This window comes from Pristiophorus japonicus, chromosome 8 (assembly GCF_044704955.1).
Source record: "Pristiophorus japonicus isolate sPriJap1 chromosome 8, sPriJap1.hap1, whole genome shotgun sequence".
NCBI lineage: Eukaryota > Metazoa > Chordata > Chondrichthyes > Pristiophoridae > Pristiophorus > Pristiophorus japonicus.
In genome coordinates, this window is record NC_091984.1 from 67,764,720 (window position 1) to 67,789,216 (window position 24,497).

Sequence of the window (24,497 nt, forward strand, 5' to 3'; positions counted from 1 at the left end):
GACGAGGCAGCTGCTCCCTAGCCTTCTTAAAGGGTAGGTTTTGCAGCTAGTTGCTGAGTATTGGGAGTTTGTCTTTGGTGCTTCTGACGGTATATAATGGCTAATGCAAGAGATTCAAGGAGGGCCAGCCGCTTCTCTGATGCAAAAATTGAAACCCTCATCCAAGCTGTGGAGGGAAGGAGGTACGTATTCTTTCCGGACTCAGGAAGACCCAGTTGGGAGGTGTTCGTGAATGCCTGGAGAGAGGTAGCTGCTGAGGTGTCAGGGACCTCAGTTCATGGCACCCAATGCCGCAAAAGGTTTAATGACATCATTGGAATGGTGAAAGTGAGTACATGATCCACCAACTTCTGAATTTCAATTTCTGAGCATCTCCTTCACCTACTCTTATTTTACACCTTCACTTTATAGTTAGTGAAGCACCATTTGAGTGCTGAGGCATCTATATCTATATGTGCATACTCACAATTGAGGCTCCCTTTCATTTGAGAGTAACACTTGCATATAATGAAGTAACACATGCACTAATTGCCGATGCATCATTACACTGCTACTCACCAACACTTCTTTGCTTTGCAGTCCAAGGTATCACATAACTGCTTGGAGCAAGATAGGACTGGTGGGGACGAGGCCGATATCCAGCAGCTCACTGACATCGAGGAGAGGGTACATCGGCTAATGGGCTGGCATATTTTCTGCCCAGTGGCCGCAGACAATGTGGATCCCACTAGGGGCAGCATCGTTAAGTGGAGGCCTTCCTTTAATGCCATCTGTGCCTGAATGTCCAAACACTTATCAGTCAATTGGTGATGAATGTGTGTAAGTTGCTTGCTGGATGGTGCAATGCGGTACCTCACCGTCCCATTTATGCTTGCAGATGATACCCTGAGTGTGAGCCAGAGTCAGACAGAGATCGTTGAGTCAAGTGGAGAGATTGGCGACATGTCCGATGAGGGCGATGAAGAGGGGGACACAGCTGCGAGCATCGCGTCACTGCTTCCTACACTCCCACAGACCAGCTCAGATACTGGGAGTGTGCAGTCGAAGCAGTTAGATTTAGGAGAGGGGTCCGCACTGGGTGATGCACCGGGGCCTAGCGGGCTACAGCATGGTGAAGGGCAAAGGAAATCTCGGGTACCAGCTCTCCAGAGTGCAAGTTCACATGTGCCTTCTGCTGGAGAGGACTCAGATGAGCACCTCGTTGTGGTGGCCTTTGAAAAAAAGGGTGCAGGCTATGCATTCGCAGATGTTGGGGGCAATGGCAAGGGTGCCCAAGAGCCTCTCACAAGAGGTCAGAAGCGTGGAGGAGTCTGCCTCCCACATTGTGGACAGCTCTACGCACACCATGGAGCCCATCATTGCCAATGTGCAGACGATGGTGGATTCCCAGAGTGACCGTGCGGATCCAGCTGTGATGATGTGTGTCATGGGCGATGTGGCAGCTGCCATTACATCACAGGCGGAAGGGAACCAGCTCAGCTCAGTGCTGCATTGGAGAGGATGGCCGCTGGCCTGGAATGCTCTCATGCACTCTCAGCAACAGGCCACGGGGCGTCTTACTGCTGTCGTGTCTGGTGGCATCGAGACTGTATCTGCTCTCATGTAGTCTCAGCTGGATGCCACGTGAGCTCTGACTGCTGCCATGACCGCTGGGTCCGCCATGGTCCACCAGTGAACTTCTGGTGCCACCCCACCCCACCGTGCTCCAGCAGATTGGTGGGGATGCTGAAGTGCTGCCCTGGGGGAATGGTGCCAGGTCATTGGAGCAGGATCCTGATGTGCTCTCTCATGATCACAGCAGTCCTGAGCCAAGCTCTCCCAGTCTGCCATTGCTGCCAACCATGGCTTCGCCCTCGCCAATCAAGACTGATGGTGCGGAGGATGATGCGGCCCAGTCTGCAGCCGGTCCTTCCAGGACCAGAGCTTGTCGAGGGCATCCTAGAAGGACATCTGTAGCTTCTACAGTTCAAACAGAGCAGTCTTCCCACGGCTATGAGGTAGACATAGGGGAGACACTGTGGCGTAGTTGTAGAATAGATAAGCGGAAGAGGGGTTATAAGGATCTACACAAGGGAGAGAATTGATAATGTTCATGTATTTTTGTACCATTATTTTGTTGTAAATCTTTATTTTGATTTTCAATATGTGTGCAGGTCTCAGTGTGGGAAATGATATGTGAAAGGGCTCATTGATTTGTCCATGGAGATGCACAGATGAAAGCTCAAGTGTGGATGAACTCAGTGGAAACAAGCAGCAATGAGATGATCTCGGACTTCCCTTGCAGGGCCAGGAGGGCGATGCCGCCTCCCACGTGGCCACAGAGCCGCATCCTGTTCCTCCTCCTATGCCTCCTCCTCCTGCGCCTCCTCCTCTTCAGGTGCTACTGCTTCCTCGTCCTCCAATGGTTGTGCCTTCATGATTGCCAGGTTGTGAAGCATGCAGCAGACGAAGCCAAACAGGGACACCATTGCTCCTGAGCGATCCAGACATTGGAACCTGTTTGATGATTCTGATCGTCTGCTCCATGACGCACCTGGTGGCCGAATGACAATCATCGTACGATTGCTGCGCAGCAGTCCTGGTGTTGTGAAGGGGAGTCAGCAGCCAAGTGCAGAGTGGGTAGCCTTTGTCTCCAAGGAGCCAGCCGCAATCTTGATTTGGAGCAGCAAACACACCTGGCACACCAGTCTGCCACAGGATGAAAGAATCGTGGCTGCTGCCTGGATACTGGGCATCAACTGCCATGGTTTTGCAGTTGTGTTCACACACTAGCTGGACATTGAGGGAGTGGTATCTCTTGCAGTTACGGAAACATTGAAACATAGAAAATAGGAGCAGTAGTAGGCCATTTGGCCCTTCGAGTCTGCACTGCCATTCAATATGATCATGGCTGATCCTCTATCTCAACACCATATTCCCACTTTTTCCCCATACCCCTTGATGCCCTTTGTTTCTAGAAATCTATCTATCTCCCTCTTAAATATATTCAGTGACTTTGCCTCCACAGCCTTCTGTGGTAGAGAATTCCACAGGTTCACCACCCTCTGAGTGAAAACATTTCTCATCTCGGTCCTAAGTTTCCTACCCCATATCCTGAGACTGTGACCCCTTGTTCTAGACTTCCCAGCCAGGGGAAACATCCTCCCCGCATCCAGTCTATCCAACCCATAATTTTATACGTTTCAATGAGATCCCCTCTCATTCTTCTAAACTCTAGTGAATACAGGCCCAATCTCTCCTCATACGACAGTCCTGCCGTCCCAAGAATCAGTCTGGTGAACCTTCGCTGCACTCCCTCTATGGCAAATATACCCTTTCTTAGGTAAGGAGACCAAAACTGCACACAATACTCCAGGTGCGGTCTCACCAAGGCCCTGTATAACTGTAGTAAGACATCCTTGCTCTTGTACTCAAATCCTCTTGCAATGAAGGCCAACATACCATTTGCCTTCCTAACTGCTTGCTGCACCTGCATGTTTGCTTTCAATGACTGGTGTACAAGGACACCCAGGTCCCTTTGTACATCAACATTTCCCAAGCCATCACCATTTAAATAATACTTTGTCCTTATGTTTTTCCTACGAAAATGGATAACTTCACATTTATCCACATTATACTGCATCTGCCATGTGTTTGCCCACTCACTCAATCTAAATCACCTTGCAGCATCTTTGCTTCCTCCTCACAACCCCACCTAGTTTTGTGTCGTCAGCAAACTTGGAAATATTACATTTGATTCCCTCATCCAAATCATTTATATATATTGTGAATAGCTGGGGCCTAAGCACTGATCCCTGTGGTACCCCACTAGTCACTGCCCGTCACCCCGAAAAAGACCCGTTTATTCCTACTCTCTGTTTCCTGTCAGTTAACCAATTTTCAATCCATGCCGGTACATTACCTCCAATCCTATGTGCTTTAATTTTGCACACTAATTTTATCAGACTTTATCAAAGGCCTTCTGAAAATCCAAATACACTACATTCACTGGTTCTCCCTTATCTATTCTATCAGTTAAATCCTCAAAAAGCTCCAGTAGGTTTGTCAAACATGATTTTCCTGAAGATCTCAGGATTGTCCTGTGGCGCCCTCAATGCCACATGAGCTCAGTCTATGGAGCCCTGAACCCTGGGTAAGCCCGGTAACCTGAAGAATCTGGTGTGCTGCTCCAGCTGCTTCTCCCTGCTCATTGGAAAGGATATGTAAACCCTCCTCCTCTTATAAAGAGCATCTGTCACCTGACGGATGGAACAATTCATGGCAAATTTTAATATGTTGGAGATGTCTGCTGTTGTAGCTTGAAAAGATCCAGTGGCATAGAAATTCAGGGCGATGGTGACCTTTGATGCCACTAACAGAGCTGTCCTCAACTTTGTTTGAGGCTGCAGGTCTGGCTGCAGGAGATTGCACAGCTCCGTTACCACGTCTTTGCAGAATCGCGGTCTGCGGAGACACAGGTCATCACCATGTAGGAGAACTGTTATCTGTAGACCCTTTGATGATAGGGTCTTTTGCCACCATGTCTGTGTAGGTGTCTTCCTCTGACTCATTTGCCTTCTCCCTCCTGCTGATGTTGGTCCTCACCCTCTGCATCCTGGTGCTCGCAAACATGTGGCTCCTGTTGATCCTGCCTTCTCTGCATCTCCCTCACTCTCTGGTGCTGTGGGTCTGCGTGTCTGACCCTCCTCCTGGCGGCATGCCCTTCTTGAGGTCCTTGCTGGTGCACCTCTCTATTTTGTGGTCGGGTGCCATCTCCCTGGCCTTCTACATCTTGCTGACTCATGTCAGCTGGGTCCCTTGGCCGCTGCCTCCCCATCCATTGTAGCCAGCGTTATCTTCTTCTGCGAGCGTCCCTGTCGCGCACAATGTGGAGGAGGCGTTCCGCTGCCATCACTGAGCCCATTTTTTAAAAAAACTTGTTCAAACACAGCCATCTCATGCAGCATTCTCTCTTGCTGATTATGAAAAGGCAGGCCCACTAATTTTAAAATCCGTCCTCAGTGACCCAACTTTCAATACTTGAAACGGTAAAAAAATCTGTCTGACAACAATGGTGGGAGCCACACTGCGGCTTTAAATCCCACTGGTGGTCTTCAACCCAGAGTGTGCACCTGCCAAGTGTCTGGAAGCAGATTTCAGGGCAATTTGGCTTCCGGTGCGGGGCCTTGGCGGTGCGCACTTTGATTACGTCATTACCGACGCATACACAGGAGCGGGGCGGAAGTGGAGGGAGCAGGGTGTTGATGTACACCTCCGGAAAAAGCACCGAGGGCAATGTCGCGAACGTCGACTGGGCGGTTAGTCCGCACTGACCCGTGGCCACCTCTTTCCCAGGCACAATCTGCAGAGCAGCAGAATGACCCTCAATGTATTAACATTGGAACTGTGCACAGCCATTTCATACAGGCATCACGATAATTCATGTTTCTTTTCTCTTTTTACAGGGCCTCTTAAGGTGATGTACCAGTCACTAGAATAATTCACTAACCAGCCCCTCTCAGGAGCACCCGTTGCACACTCCTTATCACAAGACAGCAGATCACATACATGCCTCTTGGGGAATTCACATAGTGAGGGTCAGGATACAGCATCTGGCAAAGTATGCAGCACGTCAGGAGTAGAAGAGGAGGTGACAGCAAAGGACCAGGACCCAGACAAAAAGAGACCCAGACAGACACATCCTTGTTGCAGGAGCCATGCATTCTTACTTAGAGAGCTGCCAATTGTAGGGAGCCTTTTCAAGCAGTCATTGGAAATAAGTAGAGCACCTGGAATGGTATGGTTTGTTCAAAGAACATATATACTGTTTACCTCACAAATGCTGTGGTTGCAGTTATTGAGACTAGCGCTCCAATATGCAGGAGACTGTACACTCTGGATTGGGTGGACTAGTGGATCAGGTTAAGAAAACCTTGAAAACGGACTTAACAATCCTCAGTGGTGGCTATGGAGTGTCCTCTCAGATCCCTGATCATCCAGAAAAAATGACAACACTCTGAGCAAAGGAAGAGGCACACAGAAGGCAGGTAATCTCCCAGGTGGTCGGGCAACCATCCAACCCAGCCAGCTCCTTCAAACAACTCAAAAATGGCAGGTAGTGGGCAGGAAAGGAGCTAGCAGCCAATGCGAGCCTAAAGTACGAGCAATAGTTGCAGGGCCATTTACTGACCCAAGATAAAGAAGTACACAACTATAGGCATTCCAACACACTTAGAAGGAGCACTAGATTAGACAATATAAGGCATATACCATACACTGTCAGCAAGGGGAAGCACCAGGAAAAAAAACAATAGTAACATTTTGCAGGGAAATAAACAGATTGCAATTTATTTCAACATAGTCCTGAGATTTCCGGTCTCTTCATACATAAATGTACCTATATTTAAAGATTTGACTCCTAAAATGAGGGAGAATGGACACCAAACACTTCAGATGCAGTCATACTGGACTTTCTTCCCTCCAAAGAAACCCCACTTCTTCCGTCAAATAAAGGACTGCTGTAGGGATACCCAAAGGAATTTCCATGCTGAACAATTTCTTCTGGCCTTGCTGCAGGCCACTAGGTCCCAGTGCATCACCCTGTGCAGACCCTTCTACTAACCTAACCTCTAACAAACACGTAGTGCCAGTATCTGAGCTGGTGCCTGCGGGTGAGAGATACAATGACGCAGTGCTTGGCTCATTCTCCACCTCCTCCTCTTCCTCCTGACTGTGCGGAAGGGCGGGGGGTGCGGGGAGGCAGGCTCAGGTACAGGCTGCACATCTGCTGGCTGGCTATCTGAAAGCATAAATGGCACAAGACTCTTGTTAAGGTGAGGGCAGGGGGACAGGAATGGAGCAAGGAAGGCAGGCAATATCAGGAACTGGAAAGTGATAAAGCCTTCTGATTTGACGGGGAAGTGAGATGAGAAAAGCAGAGGGGATATAGATAACGTTGTGGCCCCCAGTGGGGTCGACGTCTCCGCCGGCTACAGTGCCCACTACCAATGAGCCACAGCACTCGCTCCTCAAGCTCAGTGAGCTTGCGCAGTTGAGTTTCCCCCCCGCCACCCTCCAGTCCACTGCTGCTCCCTCCTGTTATGTGCCATCTTGGCCTGCAAAAGAAAGAATGTTGTGTGAGTAAGAGTCCAGCCAGTTATGTGCAAGATATGCCTGCTGTGGTTGAATAGCTGTGACTGTAGGCAAGGCGTGAGATGAGGATGTGAGTGTGAGTAGCTGCAGATGTTTGGTGGTTCAGTGGTGGAAAAGTGATGGTTTGCACAGTGTGCACAGACAGAGGTTCAGAGGCTGATATGTAGGAGGTGTGGAAGCATGTACTCACCTTCACCACCCAACTGAGGTCGCTGAATTTCTTATGGCACTTGTCTAGGTTCTGTCTACCACAATGCTGGCCGACACCTCCTCGGTCACTTCTCGCCACATCGTCCTGAATACCTGTGGCGATGGCCTCCTTCCAGATGCAGGGAACAGCGACTCCCACCTTCTCTCCACTGCCCCCACTAATGTCTCCAACGCCACATTATTAAATCGTATAGCCCTCTCCCTTGAAGGAGGATTCGCACCAGCCATCGTACAAAGGTGTCTCACTTGCTGAGAGGTCTGACTCAAGTGCAGCAATGCTGTTTGAAATTACCTGCCCTTTAAGAGCTGGAATGAGCTAGAGGCAAGGATTGAAGGCTGATTGCTGAATGTAAGTCAGCTGAAATAGGGTAACTCTCTGGCAATAGCGACCCTGCAGCACCTCACTTCATTTACTCACCCCTTCAATCCTCAGGCGAAAACACCCAGAGAGTGAAATTGCGCTTTTTAAAACACCATTAACGCCTCCGGGGGTGCAACGAGGCTACCAGCCGGAGGATGGGGGGTTTGGGGGGGGCGTTATGTCGTTAGTGCCGCGCTCTGCAAATTACATCCTGGGCTGGCGCGCACATATCCCTCACTGCCCCACTCCGACCGTTTTGCGCCCCATGGGGGAACTTGCCCCATGGGGCAGTGTGGATGGTGCTGGGCGATGTCACTGCCAGCTTCGCAACATCCACTGCCGGGGCGCTTCTTAAAGGGGAGGCCGTTTGTGCCATGGGCCACCATATTTTTCTGTCGGCTGACTCTTCTCTCGGCCCGACAATGGCGGCCCTCGCCTCGACCAGTCCGCCATCCTACTGCTCGGTACTCCATTTGGAGGCGGCTGCTAAAGAAACTGCATAGTGTGCAGCAACTATCCCCTTTAATTGAAGTGGCAGGACGTTCTGCCGCGTCAGCGCTATGCGGAGCATTGTAGCGCTGATGTTGCCGAAGGGGCCCGATCATAAGAACAAAAGAACATAAGAATTAGGAACAGGAGTAGGCCATCTAGCCCCTCGAGCCTGCTCCGCCATTCAACAAGATCATGGCTGATATGGCCGTGGACTCAGCTCCACTTACCCGCCCGCTCCCCATAACCCTTAATTCCCTTATTGGTTAAAAATCTATCTATCTGTGACTTGAATACATTCAATGAGCTAGCCTCAACTGCTTCCTTGGGCAGAGAATTCCACAGATTCACAACCCTCTGGGAGAAGAAATTCCTTCTCAACTCGGTTTTAAATTGGCTTCCCCGTATTTTGAGGCTGTGCCCTCTAGTTCTAGTCTCCCCGACCAGCGGAAACAACCTCTCTGCCTCTATCTTGTCTATCCCTTTCATTATTTTAAATGTTTCTATAAGATCACCCCTCATCCTTCTGAACTCCAACGAGTAAAGACCCAGTCTACTCAATCTATCATCATAAGGTAACCCCCGCATCTCCGGAATCAGCCGAGTGAATCGTCTCTGTACCCCCTCCAAAGCCAGTATATCCTTCCTTAAGTAAGGTGACCAAAACTGCACGCAGTACTCCAGGTGCGGCCTCACCAATACCCTATACAGTTGCAGAAGGACCTCTCTGCTTTTGTACTCCATCCCTCTCGTAATGAAGGCCAACATTCCATTCGCCTTCCTGATTACCTGCGGCACCTGCAAACTAACTTTTTGGGATTCATGTACAAGGACCCCCAAGTCCCTCTGCACCGCAGCATGTTGTAATTTCTCCCCATTCAAATAGTATTCCCTTTTTTTGTTTTTTTTCCCAAGGTGGATGACCTCACACTTTCCGACATTGTATTCCATCTGCCAAACCTTAGCCCATTCGCTTAAACTATCTAAATCTCTTTGCAGCCTCTCTGTGTCCTCTACACAACCCGCTTTCCCACTAATCTTTGTGTCATCTGCAAATTTTGTTACACTACACTCTGTCCCCTCTTCCAGGTCATCTATGTATATTGTAAACAGTTGTGGTCCCAGCACCGATCTCTGTGGCACACCACTAACAACCGATTTCCAAACCGAAAAGGACCCATTTATCCCGACTCTTTGCTTTCTGTTAGCCAGCCAATTCTCAATCCATGCTAATACATTTCCACTGACCCCGCGTACCTTTATTTTCTGCAGTAACCTTTTGTGTGGCACCTTATCAAATGCCTTTTGAAAATCTAAATACATCACATCCATCGGTACACCTCTATCCACCATGCTCGTTATATCCTCAAAGAATTCCAGTAAATTAGTTAAACATGATTTCCCCTTCATGAATCTATGCTGCATCTGCTTGATTGCACTATTCATATCTAGATGTCCCGCTATTTCTTCCTTAATGATAGTTTCAAGCATTTTCCCCACTACAGATGTTAAACTAACCGGCCCATAGTTACCTGCCTTTTGTCTGCTCCCTTTTTTAAACAGAGGCGTTACATGAGCTGCTTTCCAATCCGCTGGTACCTCCCCAGAGTCCAGAGAATTTTGGTAGATTATAACGAATGCATCTGCTATAACTTCCGCCATCTCTTTTAATACCCTGAGATGCATTTCATCAGGACCAGGGGACTTGTCCAACTTGAGTCCCATTCGCCTGTCCAGCACTACCCCACTAGTGATAGTGATTGTCTCCAGGTCCTCCCTTCCCACATTCCTGTAACCAGCAATTTCTGGCATGGTTTCTGTGTCTTCCACTGTGAAGACCGAAGCAAAATAATTGTTTAAGGTCTCAGCCATTTCCACATTTCCCATTATTAAATCTCCCTTCTCATCTTCTAAGGGACCAACATTTACTTTAGTCACTCTTTTCCGTTTTATATATCTGCAAAAGCTTTTACTATCTGTTTTTATGTTTTACACAAGTTTACCTTCGTAATCTATCTTTCCTTTCTTTATTACTTTCTTTGTCATTCTTTGCTGTCATTTAAAATTTTCCCAATTTTCTATTTTCCCATTAACCTTGGCCACCTTATACGCATTGGTTTTTAATTTGATACTCTCCTTAATTTCCCTGGTTATCCACGGCTGGTTATCCCTTCTCTTACCTCCCTTCTTTTTCATTGGAATATATTTTTGTTGAGCACTATGAAAGAGCTCCTTAAAAGTCCTCCACTGTTCCTCAATTGTGCCACCGTTTAGTCTGTGTTTCCAGTCTACTTTAGCCAACTCTGCCCTCATCCCACTGTAGTCCCCTTTGTTTAAGCATAGTACGCTCGTTTGAGACACTACTTCCTCACCCTCAATCTGTATTACAAATTCAACCATACTGTGATCACTCATTCCGAGAGGATCTTTTATTCGGAGATCGTTTATTATTCCTGTCTCATTACAGAGGACCAGATCTAAGATAGCTTGCTCCCTTGTAGGTTCTGTAACATGCTGCTCTAAGAAACAATCCTGGCTACCCCGTGCGATTTGATTTGACCAATCAATATGTAGGTTAAAATCCCCCATGATTACTGCCGTTCCTTTTTCACATGCCTCTGTTTCGCTCCTCTACAGTCATGGTGTGCCTCCGATAGCACTCCGCCTGCATTGAGGGGCGAAAGGGCCGAATTCCGCGCCGGGCGATAAATGACCCGGCTCCGGAAGGTTACTGCCTCCAAACGAGGCACGTGGCAATTTCACCCCCCAATTTCCCACAATTTTGCAAGTCATTTCGCCAGGCGCTAACTTTTCAAAAATTTAAAAGTTAGCACCCGAAATGGGGCTCTACCGAATTTCGCCCGCACAGAATTTCAAGGTGCATTGTATTTCATTCATTCCTAAATCGAGCCGTTATGTCATAATCTGCTACATTTCATGTCTATTGCAAAACTCAATACCTTTCAGCTACCTGAGAACAACAAACCCCATCTCCTATCCAGAACCTTTTAAGGGCTGGATATTCGGATCTTCTGCACTCCAGTTTTTGCCCCAGAGCGGCGGCAATGGTGGCGGTGAGGTCTTCTGGGCGGGCAGTCAGCCTCCAGCACCCCGCAGCGATCCTCAGGTCCGACTTTGCGGCGGCGCTGAGCAACACTGCCCGGAATAGCTGTACCGGTATATAACGCCCCTGGGTGCAACACTGGCCTGAGTTTGAGTTCCTGCCCGACCCGTCTGCCGGAAATGCGCCCCGCAATGTCCGCCTGGAGACCAGAGTGGTCCAACCATCCCCTCGGTGGAGAGGTGAGTAATGGACTCCTAAGGTAAGTGTGATTGTTTTTCCTTTGAATGTTTTTCGCGATTTGTGTTGTGGTGGCGTAGGCAATGTTTTGGGAATGTTTTTGTGTTTTGTTTCTAGTTTTTTTTCTCCCCCACCCCGATGTCTCTCAGATCGCTCCCAGCCTGGCTCTTAAGCTCGAGAATTTCCCATGCTTGCGCCAAGAGAGGTTTACAACGCCTCCCTTAGCGCTGTGCCCCCTGACGCAGGGTCCAGATGCCCAAACTTATCTACTAAAGTGCAATCTATTCCCAGCTGCTAACTTTCCCGCCCCGCCATCATTGTCGCCCCAAAAACATAAAAGCCTAAAATCCAGCCCTTAATGTTAGTGTTCAGAGAGATTTGGGTGCCCTTGTGCAGGAAACACAGAAAGCTAGGATGCAGGTACACAAGCAATGAGGAAGGCAAATGGCATGTGTCCTTTATTACAAGGGAATTGGAGTATAAGGGTAAGGAAGTCTTGCTACAATTGAACAGGGCCTTGGTGAGACCACACCTGGAGTATTGTGTACAGTTTTGGTCTCGTTATCTCAGGAAGGATATACTTGCCTTGGAGGCGGTGCAACAAAGGTTCACTACAATGATTCCTGGGATGAGAGGGCTGTCTTATGATGAGAGATTGTGTAGAATGGGCCTATAGTCTCTGGAGTTTAGAAGAATGAGAGGTGATCTCATTGAAACATACACGATTCTGAAGGGGATTGAAAGTGTTATGTCTTCAGATGCTCTGATAATGACTTCACAAGGCAATGTGTTGTACTTGAACTGTAGTGACCTTAGTCCATTTAATGTAACTCCAGAGTGAGGATCACAAATGGTGTCCTGCCTTTTATACTAAGCCTGGCACACGTGTACAGGTAACCTACAAGTCTCCCACTGCTGTGCCCTCTGGTGGCACACCTTGTAATAGTACAAGCAGTAACCATGTAGGATACATGACATCACTCTCCTCCAAGTCCTTAGTGCAAATCGCCTTTGCATTGACTGTGCTCTGGGCTCAGCTCTATCTGGTTGACGCTTGAAGGGTCATTTCCATCTTGGGTGAGTAGGTGGTGTTTCGTTGGCAGTAGAGGTGCTGGTGGTTTCTGTTTGTGCGTCCATGACCACTCCATTCTCTCCCCCCTCCACGTGCAAATTGTGCCGATGGCTCATTACATTCATATACATTCAAGTCCAAGAAAAAAAAATTTGCATTGACAGTATTACATTCGTGGTATCGTAGAGAGGAAAGTACATGTGAGTGGTGAGGTACATACTTGGAATATACTTGGAATCAGTGCTGTTCGTGAGGACAAACTAATGCCAGAACTGCTGGATAGTGTCCAGGTAGTCTGGTAGTGGTGTGGTGCCCAGTGCTGGCAGTGGGAACGTGGTTGGCTCAAGTTGCCTGCTCTCGGGGCCTTTGTCGTTGCTCCTAACGTTGGGCAGGTTCACAGGTGCCTGTGACCTCCCTGTCCTCTTCTTGCGCCCCGGGTCGCTGCTGCTCCCTGAGGAGCAGTCGTCTAGCAGTGCTGACTTGCTTGCCTGGGCGTTATTTGGTTTGGGATCCTGACTGGTCCCAATCCCATTTGGGAGAACCATTGCGGGTGACCCTTTGTTCCCGGGTTTGGCCTTGGTGGCGATAGGGTCTGGGGGCTACGCCTTAGCATGGTTTGCTCTTTCAGGCTCGTGGCGGTTGGTGCCATCGGGTGCCTGGTAGGTGGAGCCAATCGGAAGCAGGGTATCTATACCGATGCTGTTGCCCTCCTGAGATCGCTTGCTCTGCAGCTTGTATGTATTAGTTGCTTGTGGCGATACTCCGTGGTGCATCATTCTGATCCCAGAGATGCAGGCTACTGCATTGGATAGCTTGCTGGACCTGTGTGCTCCCGATGGGTGTTTGCCCGCTGCATTGACTGTATGTAGTTGAAATCCTACATCGCACAAGGTTGCATTACTCATTGTAAATAACCTGTAGCTCCGATCGCAATTGCGCGACTTTTCTTTGCTTATTGCATGTACACAACTCTGATCATCAATTACACATTTTACATCTAACTCACAGTTGTTATTACATTGATTGAAAGTGTGGAACTGTCCCTTTAAGTGTGGTGAGTTGCAGGCCTCCTTTAAGAGAGGCTTGCTATCTTTACCCCAATCCTCTTCTTCACTTGGTGCCACGTGTTGCTCCAGCAGCACTGCACCTCGTGGTCTGGCCGCCGCCATCTTTTTCTTCAGCGCATCACCTCGTGGTTTGGGTGCCATCTTTCTTCCATCCATGATGTCGACTGCTGTGATCCTCTTCTCCCCGGGTTCTGCCACCAAAGCTGGAAAGTCGCCTCTGGATCCGATTTTCTTCCTCCGGAGTCCTGCCACTGGAGCCAGGAAGGTGCGTTCGGGTCGTCTCAGCTGGATCATCTCCACGCAGTCGTGCTGAGCAGTCTATGCCTCGGATGCTGTGCTGGTCTGCTCTCCGGTGCCGGATCCAACCTCAGGTGAGGGCTTAGAAACATAGAAACATAGAAACATAGAAAATAGGTGCAGGAGTAGGCCATTCGGCCCTTCGAGCCTGCACTGCCATTCAACAAGATCATGGCTGATCACCCACCCCAGCACCTCCCCCCCATGCCCCCTCCACACCCCCGACCCCCCCAGCCGCAAGGACCACATCCAATTCCCTCCCGAACACATCCAATGAACTGGCATCAACAACTCTCCGCGGCAGGGAACCCCACAGGCCAACAACTCCCCGAGTGAAGAAGTCTCTCCCCATTCCAGCCCCAAACAGCCCACCCCCCATCCCAAGACCGTGCCCCCCCCCCCCACCCTCCACCCCCCCCCGGCTCCGGACCCACCCAACACCGGGAACACTCCTCCCGCACCCAATCTGCCCCGTCCTGTCAGAATCCTTCCCAAGTGCCGAACACCCCCGGATGTCGAGCCTCTAGCCCCGGCCACCCTGGAGCCACCCCCCCGCGACGTCAACCACACTATATCCACCAACCGCCATCTGCGCAGTCAACCTGTCCACCCCACTCTGAACACTCCCCGCACCGAGGCACAGAGCCCCCAGGCCCGCCCCTCCAACACACTTCACCCCCCCAGACCTCCGCTGCAATGTGGCCCCTCCTGTCCCCCGCCCTGGGTTTCTCCGGCCCCCACCTACTTGCTTTTCCTCTGAGCGTGGAGGACGTCGATAGCTGGAGGGATGAAATCTTCTCACTTCCAATGGATCTTCTCCATTCACCTTCTTCCAAGTAGCGTTGATCCATCACCTGCAACAATCCACAGGGGTAACTTGTGCACCGCGCCGTCATGGAGGACCTTTACATCCGCACTACCAACGACTGGGATAAGTTCATTGGTGTAGGTGCGAGGCTTTGCTTGAACTGGGACGAACTTGGGTCGTTCAGCCTGATTGTCCCATAGCCTCTCAAAGGCTTCTTGATTCATTACTGACTGGCTCGCCCCTGTGTCCACTTCTATGAAGATTGGAACGCCATCAATCTCAACTTCCAGCCTCAACGGAGAACATTTGGTGGTGCAGGTAAACACGCTATACTCCTCATCGTGGGGCTGAGCTGCCTCTCTGACTATCACTTCATAATACACGCTGGATTCATGGCCATCTGCAGACTCTTCATCAGCACAGTGAGTCATATTTCTTCTATACATTCGCTGCAGGTGGCCCTTTGTGCTGCAGCCTATACACACATAGTCTTTAAAACGGCACTGGTGAGCCCTGTGATTCCCTCTGCAACGCCAGCATGGTGCTACTCGATTAGCCCCTCTCGGCGGATTCTGAGTTAAGGGACTCAGGGGGCCTGTTCTCTCTCCCCTGAGAAGATTCACGTTCTAAAAGGTGCCATTCTGTGCACAGTACTTGCCGGGTTTGAGTCCTGAGGATGAATCATCCGCCTAGAGCTCCAGGTCGAGGTCATAGAAACATAGAAAATAGGTGCAGGAGTAGGCCATTCGGCCCTTCTAGCCTGCACCGCCATTCAATGAGTTCATGGCTGAACATGCAACTTCAGTACCCCATTCCTGCTTTCTCACCATACCCCTTGATTCCCCTAGTAGTAAGGACTTCATCTAACTCCTTTTTGAATATATTTAGTGAATTGGCCTCAACAACTTTCTGTGGTAGAGAATTCCATAGGTTCACCACTCTCTGGGTGAAGAAATTCCTCCTCATCTCGGTCCTAAATGGCTTCCCCCTTATCCTTAGACTGTGTCCCCTGGTTCTGGACTTCCCCAACATTGGGAACATTCTTCCTGCATCTAACCTGTCTAACCCCGTCAGAATTTTAAACGTTTCTATGAGGTCCCCTCTCATTCTTCTGAACTCCAGTGAATACAAGCCCAGTTGATCCAGTCTTTCTTGATAGGTCAGTCCCGCCATCCCGGGAATCAGTCTGGTGAACCTTCGCTGCACTCCCTCAATAGCAAGAATGTCCTTCCTCAAGTTAGGCGACCAAAACTGTACACAATACTCCAGGTGTGGCCTCACCAAGGCCCTGTACAATTGTAGCAACACCTCCCTGCCCTTGTACTCAAATCCCCTCGCTATGAAGGCCAACATGCCATTTGTTTTCTTAACCGCCTGCTGTACCTGCAAGCCAACCTTCAATGACTGATGTACCATGACACCCAGGTCTCGTTGCACCTCCCCTTTTCCTAATCTGTCACCATTCAGATAATAGTCTGTCTCTCTGTTTTTACCACCAAAGTGGATAACCTCACATTTATCCACATTATACTTCATCTGCCATCTCACCTAACCTATCCAATCCAAGTCCCTCTGCAGCCTCATAGCATCCTCCTTGCAGCTCACACTGCCACCCAACTTAGTGTCATCCGCAAATTTGGAGATACTACATTTAATCCCCTCGTCTAAATCATTAATGTACAGTGTAAACAGCTGCGGCCCCAGCACAGAACCTTGCGGTACCCCACTCGTCACTGCCTGCCATTCTGAAAAGTCCCCATTTACTCCCTGTCGGACAACCAGTTCTCAATCCATGTCAGCACACTACCCCCAATCCCATGTGCTTTAACTTTGCACATTAATCTCTTGTGTGGAAAGGGAATATTATTTGAATGGGGAGAAATTACAATATGCTGTGGTGCAGAGGGACCTTGTGCATGAAACTCTTTTGGAGAAGACCTACTGCACCTGGTATTCCCAGGCAGTCTCCCATCCAAGTACTAACCAGGCCTGACCCTGCTTAGCTTCCAAGATCAGACAAGATCAGGCATTTTCAGACTAGTGTGGCCGTAATCATGAATGCTTGGCTCACGGAAATGACCTTCTACAGTGTGACTGTGGTATCCGCAGATAGTAGCTTATGAAGAAGGCCCACATGACCGATTCTGATGATAAAGATATCCCAGAGTGCTTCGGTGAGGTGGTCGCCGAAATCACATGGTGTCGCCAGCCTCCTGAGGTCTGCAGCATATTTCGTGATTTCTTCGCCTTCGGGCCGTCGGTGTGTATAAAACCGGTGTCTGGCTGTGAGGATGCTCTCTTTGGGCTTGAGTTGTTCTTGGATCAGCGTTACAAGCTCCTAGTACGTCTTGGTCGTTGTCTTCACTGGTGCCATTAAGTCCCTGACGAGGCCATAGATGGTGGGCCCACAACTGGTTAGCAGAATAGCTCTGCGCTTATCAGCCAGTGTGACCGGATTGTCACCTGCCAGGTCGTTTGCTGTGAAGAAATGGTCGAGCCTCTCCACAAAGGCATCCCAATCATCACCATCGGCGAACTGCTACAACGTACCAAAGTTAGCCATTTTCGCATGCAGGTCCGTAATCTCATCGCCAATTGTTATGTCTTCAGATGCTCTGATAATGACTCCACGAGGCAATGTGTTGTACTTGAACTGTAGTGACCTTAGTCCATTTAATGTAGCTCCAGAGTGAGGATCACACATGGTGGGCTGCCTTTTATACTAGGCCCGGCACATCTGTACAGGTAACCTACAAGTCTCCCACTGCAGTGCCCTCTGGTGGCACACCTTGTAACAGTACAAGCAGTAACCATGTAGGATACATGACAGACAGGGTAGATGCTGAGAGATTGCTTCCTCTGGCTGGAGTGCCTAGAACTAGGGGGCACAATCTCAGGATAAGGGGTGGGCAATTTAAGGCAGAGATGAGGAGGAACTTTTTCACTCAGGGGATTGTGAATCTTTGGAATTCTCTGCCCCAGAGGGCTGTGGATGCTGAATCTCTGAATATATTCAAGGCTAAGATAGATAGATATTTGGAGTCTCGGGGAATCAAGGCATATGGAGATTGGGCAGAAAAGTGTTGAGATCGATGATCAGCCATGACCTTATTGAATGGCGGAGCAGGCTCGAGGGGCCGTATGGCCTACTCCTGCTCCTATTTCTTATGTTCTTATGTTCCAATTTGTACTCGCTGTTGTTCCGAATCTATCCTCCTATGTAACTTCCCTCCCTCTTTCTCATCATTGATGCTGTAACTGTTTCCACGCTACACTCTGGAATTTTCTCACCAAACTCCATTCTTGCTTCTGTTATCTTTATCTACAAAAGCCTCCTCAAATCTCTTTGTCTATGTTTTTGACCATCTCCCCGAATTCTTGTACTATTGCTTAGCATCTGCTTCTGCTCTGTGAAGCTGTTAGGGATGTTTAATGGGCCAACATAAATGTAATTTGTTGAAATGATCCTGTTTAGTTACCTAAGAACATTTAATAAGATCATGGCAGTTCTAATCATGGACTCAGCTCCACTTCCCTGCCAACTCCCCATAACCCTTTATTCCCTTAATGCTCAAAAATCTGTCTATCTCCGTCTTAAATATATTCAATGACCCAGCCTCCACAGCTCTCTGAGTCAGAGAATTCCACGGATTTACAACCCTCTGAGTGAAGAAATTCCTCCTCATCTCAGTTTTAAATGGGCGGCCCCTTATTCTGAGACTATGCCCCCTAGTTTTAGTTTCCCTGTGAGTGGAAATATTCTCTCTCCATCCACCTTGTCGAGCCCCTTCATTATCTTATATGTTTCGATAAGATCACATCTCATTCTTCTGAACTCCAATGAGTATAGGCCCAACCTACTCAACCTAACTTCATAAGTCAACCCCCTCATCTCCGGAATCAACCTACTGAACCTTCTCTGAACAGCCTCCAATGCAAGTATATCCTTCCTTAAATACGGAGACTAAAACTGTACTCTAGGTGTGGCCTCACCAATACCCTGTACAGTTGTAGCAGGACGTCTCTGCATTTATACTCTATCCCCCTTGCAATAATGGCCGACATTCCATTTGCCTTCCTGATTACTTGCTGTACCTGCATACTAACTTTTTGTGTTTCATGCACAAGGACCCCCAGGTCTCTCTGTACTACAGCACGTCACAATTTTTCTCCATTTAAATTATAATTTGCTTAGCTATTTTGTCTGCCAAAGTGGATAACCTCACAATTCCCCACATTGTAATCCATCTGCCAAACCTTTGCCCATTCACTTGGCCTGTCTATATCCCTTTGCAGATTTTGTGTGTCCTCCTCACAGTTTGTTTTCCCACCGATCTTTGTATCATCAGCAAACTTGGCTAAATTACACTCGGTCCCTTCATCCAAGTCATTAATATAGATTGTAAATAGTTGAGGCACCTGCACCGATCCCTGCGGCACCCCACTAGTTTCTATTTGCCAACCGGAAAATGACCCGTTTATCCCGACTCTCTGTTTTCTGTTAGTTAGCCAATCCTCAATCCATGCTAATATATTATCCTCAAACCCGTGAACGTTTATCTTATGCAGTAACCTTTTATGTGGCACCTTATCGAATGCCTTCTGGAAATCCAAATACACCACATCCACTGATTCCACCTTATCCACCCAGCTCGTTACATCCTCAAAGAACTCCAGCAAAATTGTCTAACACGATTTCCCTTTCTTAAAACCAGGCTGATAATTTGCAACATAAGCAGATTGTGCTTTTGCCTTACTAATATAAAACGTGTTTAACTCTTTAATTCCCCCTTCAGTGTTAAGTTCCTCTCCCCCTATAGCCCCTTGACTATCCACTGTTGGGATATTGTTTGTGTCCTCCACCGTAAAGACTGATACAAAATATTTGTTCAGAGTTTCTGCCATCTCCATGTTCCCTATTACTAATTCCCTGGTCACATCCTCTAAGGGACCAACATTTACTTTAGCCACTCTTATCCTTTTTATATACCTATCGAAACTCTTGCTATCTGTTTTTATATTTTGTGCTCGTTTACTTTCATAGTCTACTTCCCTTTCTTAATCATTTTTTTAGTCATTCTTTGCTGGCTTTTAAAAGCTTCCCAATCTTCTGCCCTCCCACTAATTTTGGCCACTTTGTATGCCTTTGTTTTTAATTGGATACCGTCCTTTATTTCTTTAGTTAGCCTTTATGCGACCTGACCTGTTGAACCTTTATGCGATCTGACCTGTTTATTTCTGTAACCTGCTTAAAGTGCGTGCTTAGATGAAAGGGCTGAGGTTGTGCAGGCTGCGTGTGTCGTGGTGGTGTTGTGGCGGTGGAGCACCTAATGTTGCTTTGTAGGCTTATGCTGGCCAATGGAGTCAAATCCAACCCTTCCAAGAGGCACTGGGACAGGTTAAACTCAGAATTGGACCGCCTGGCCGGTCTGCTACCTTTCGCCGAAGATATGACCTCGAGCCTGGACAAGCTCTCCATCCTCCGCCTCAGTGTCAGCTATTTGCGATCCAAGACTTTCTTCCGGGATGGGGCATCCTAGACCTTCAACAGCAAGACACAGTCAGGTCGTGGGCCACCCCGACCTGTGTGAGAACACCACCGCAGGTCGGGGCTATAAATAGAACTGGAGCGCCGGACCCTGGAACATTGTGGGCCGCCCCGACCTGCGTGAGAACACCACCGCAAGTCGGCGCTATAATTAGAGCTGGAGCGCCAGGCCCTGGAACATCGTGCGCCACTCCGACCTGTGTGAGAACACCATCATGGCGAAGGTGCGGCGAATGAAGGTACGGGGCCCAGAAGAGCCGAGGGCCCAGGGGTAGCACGGGCCTGCCCACACTAGGTCCGTGCAGCAGAGCAGGTCTCCAGTCATACTGGTTCAACCCTTGCCACTGGATAAAGCCCTCGCTCTGTCGAGCCCGTGTGGAGGCTGATGTGCAATGGTCACCACGCGTAAAAAAAATCCATGCACAGGCATCTTCCATCCCCTCAATTGTTCAGGATTGGAACATCGCGTCCTTCATTGAAACATCTGTGAACTCTTGTGGAAGCAAGTCATCCTCGTTCGAGGGACCGTCTATGATTATTAATTCCCCAGTCTCATCTTCTAGGGGACCAACATTTACTTTACACAATCTTTTCCTTTTTATGTACCCAGTAGAAACTCTTACTATCTGTTTTTATATGTCGTGCTAGTTTACTTTCATAATCTATCTTCCCTCTCTATCATTTTTTTAGTCGTTCTTTGGTGGCTTTTAAACGTTTCCCAATCCTCTGGCCTCCCACTAATCTTGGCCACATTGTATGCTCTTGTTTTCAATTTGATACCAGCCCTTATTTCCTTAGTCAGCCATGGATGGTTATCCCTTCTCTTACAGTCTTTCCTTCTCATTGGGATATATTTTTGTTGAGAATTATGAAGTATCTCAGTCATGCTTAGTTGTACCTTTATTAATAAATGAATTAATAAAAAATCGATTTACTGCATTTAAGATGCATTCAGTGGAACACCCTGTAAGGTGCCTTTATGAAACTAAATTACAATTTTATAGTGATATTTGAACATTCCTGTAGGATATTCTGAAGAATTTTATATTGCCAATGTATCATATTCAAGTGCTTTGTTAGATGCACTGATCTCTATTTCAGCCGTGCATTGTAACTACGAACAAATCTCTTAAGTGACACCAGAAACCTACTATACAGAGAGCAAATACCAAAATTCCAATGCACTTTCTCACATTGATGAAGTACATGCAACCTGACTCTGATCTACTGCATCTTGTACCCGACCAGCACCCTTTGATTGATCATATGAAATTTTGTTTTGGATAACTTTGTCTGTGCTGTGAGCTGGTGTCATATTTCATTACTGTTGCTTATTCTGGTACACCAGGGGTATTGCAGAAATGGGATTATTGACCCTCAGCACAAATTGAAGGAGGTTAGATTTTTTTGTGGCGTTGCTGCTGCTATCAAAATGTGATTCCAACCAGGTAAAATAATCTTGGGTTTTTACTGCGGTTAGTCCATCAGCAGGGAGACTTAATGAGTTTGTGGTAAATTTCTTCTAGGGAAATAAATTATGGACATGCTTCCAAGGACAAGCTATAGGGAGGGGTGGAGATAATGATTCTCAACATTTACTCCCTATCTCACGAATCAGTGATCTCTAAATGAAAAAATACGATACACTGTTAAATTTCTCTGCTCTTTTCTCACAATTCATTTTGAAATTTCATAGCTTGGTAAAAATTCCAATGGTATAATTTTATTATTGTAAAAGATCATGCATTATTGAGTTATTTGCATGGCTAATAACTACAAGTAAAATTGTTTAAAAGTGGATGTCCTGTGTCATGCTCTAATTTTAGAGTGCATACACAAATCAGATAGCAGTTTGTTCTGAGGGCTTTCTCACAATAGAAAAGATCTTTCTTGATCACCAAGACTATTTACCATGACAGATAGCACTTTGAAACTGAAAACAGAAAAATATACAAGATTAAAGCACCATGAAAATGTCAAAGAATCAAAAGAAATTACAGAGCTTTGTTGAAGTTGATGACATATTGCAGTACCAGTTTACTTTTATGGAAAGACAGCACACCCATATCTTTCAATATATTTTAAAAATTATCTGGTTAGATATAATAGTTACACGCAGAAAATGTGATAATTTTTTTAAGTAAGATTATTAATTTTAGTAAATAAATGGATGAAGTCCAGAGAGAATGAAGATTGCTTTTCGTTATTTAGATATTCCTAAGTACAGGTTAGAAATTCAGCACATTAGATATGTATCCAGGAGTGAAATTGCAAGAATAATCAGTTTAAGAAAAATAGTCGCATAGTTCTTGTGACTTTTAGCCCTGCCCACGATGTCTTTTCCTTTAGCCAGAGTGAAGAAACAGCATGAGCAACAGGTTTTTTCAAAGCTGCTGTCTTTGGTGTTCGATGATCAGCTGATAGGACCTGCAAGTTTTTTTTATCCAGGGTTGGCCTTATGAGTATTTTTTCTGCTTGACACAGTGGCTGAGAAATTGCCTTCAACCAATGTAAAGTTGAAGCTGAAAATACATTTTGAGCTATTAGGGTAAACACAGAAGAAACTTTTCTGTTGTCAGCTACTGCAGATATAGCAAATAAATGTTATGACCTGAAAGGTTAACTCTGTTTCTCTCTCTTCAGATCATAATTCAGTTAGTTTTAGCATAGTTATGGATAAGGACAAAGAAAAAACAGGAGTAAAGGTTCTAAATTAGGGCCAAGGCCAATTTTACGAGGTTGAGAAGTGATTTAGCAAAGTGGACTGGAAACAGCTACTTGAAGATAAATCAGTGTCAGAGCAGTGGGAGGCATTCAAGAGGGAGATACAAGGGGTTCAGGGTAAACATGTTCCCACAAAGAAAAAGGATAGAACTGCCAAATTGAGAACCCCCTGGATGACAAGGTGCATACAGGGTAGGATAAGACAATAAAGGGAAGCTTATATCAGATATCGAGAGCTCAATATTGTAGAAAGCCTAGAAGAGTATAGAAAGTGTAGGTGAAATTAAAAAGGAAATTAGGAAAGCAAAGAGAGGGCATGAGGGTATAATAAAAGAATAAAAGAAAACCCAAAGATGCTTTATAATTATATAAAGAGCAAGAGGATAACTAAGAAAAGAGTAGGGCCTATTAGGGACTTAAATGGTAACCTATGTGTGGAGGCGGAGGATGTGGGTAAGGTACTTCATTAATACTTTACAGCTGTCTTCATAAAAGAGGAGGATGACGCCAATGTTGAAGTTAAGGAGGAAGAGAGTGAAATATTGGATGGGATAAACATAGTAAGAGAGGAAGTATTAAGCGTTTTAGCATCTTTGAAAATAGATAAATCGCCAGGACTGAATGAAATATATCCGCGGTTATTAAAAGAAGCAAGGGAGGAAATTGCAGAGGCTCTGACTATCATTTTCCAATCCTTCCTGGCTACATGAGTGGTGCCAGAGGATTGTGGAACTGCTAATGTTGTACCATTGTTTAAAAATGGAGGAAGGGATAAACCAAGTAATTACAGGCCAGTTAGTCAAACCTCAGTGGTGCGCAGATTATTGGAATCAATTCTGAGGGACAGTATAAACCTTCATTTCGAAAGACAATGATTAATCAAGGCGAGTCAGCATGGATTTGTTAAGGGAAGGTCATGTCTGACTAACTTGATTTAATTTTTTGAGGAGGTAACAAGGAGTGTTGATGAGGGTAGTGCATTTGATGTAGTCGGCATGGATTTTAGCAAGGCTTTTGACAAGGTCTCACATGGTAGGCTGATCAAAAAAGTAAAAGTCCATAGGATCTAAGGGAGAGTGACAAATTGGATCCAAAATTGGCTCAGTGGCAGGAAGCAAAGGGTAATGGTTGATGGATGTTTTGCGACTGAAAGGCTGTTTCCAGTGTGTTATGTATGTAAACATTGTAACTGTAAAGGTGAACAGCCAGTTGTCATGGTGCATAGAAGTACCAATGATATAGATAAAAAAATGGGATGAGGTCTAACAAGCTAAATTTAGGGAGCTAGGAGTTAAATTAAAAAGTAGGACCTCAGAGGTAGTAATCTCAGGATTTCTACCAGTGCCACGTGCTAGTCAAAGTAGGAATCGCAGGATAGCTCAGATGAATACGTGGCTTGAGGAGTGGTGCAGAAGGGAGGGATTCAAATTTCTGGGACATTGGAACCGGTTCTGGGGGAGGTGGGACCAGTACAAACCGGATGGTCTGC

General features: G+C 47.1%; 1 protein-coding gene and 1 pseudogene across 4 annotated transcripts in view; one reads left to right on the top strand and one right to left on the bottom strand.

Annotated features, from left to right (window-relative positions):
• agbl4 (AGBL carboxypeptidase 4) overlaps positions 1-24,497 on the top strand; it is a 1,656,729-nt gene that overhangs the window by 645,240 nt on the left and 986,992 nt on the right. The window lies entirely within an intron of this gene.
• Positions 16,672-16,790, bottom strand: LOC139269807 (5S ribosomal RNA; annotated as a pseudogene).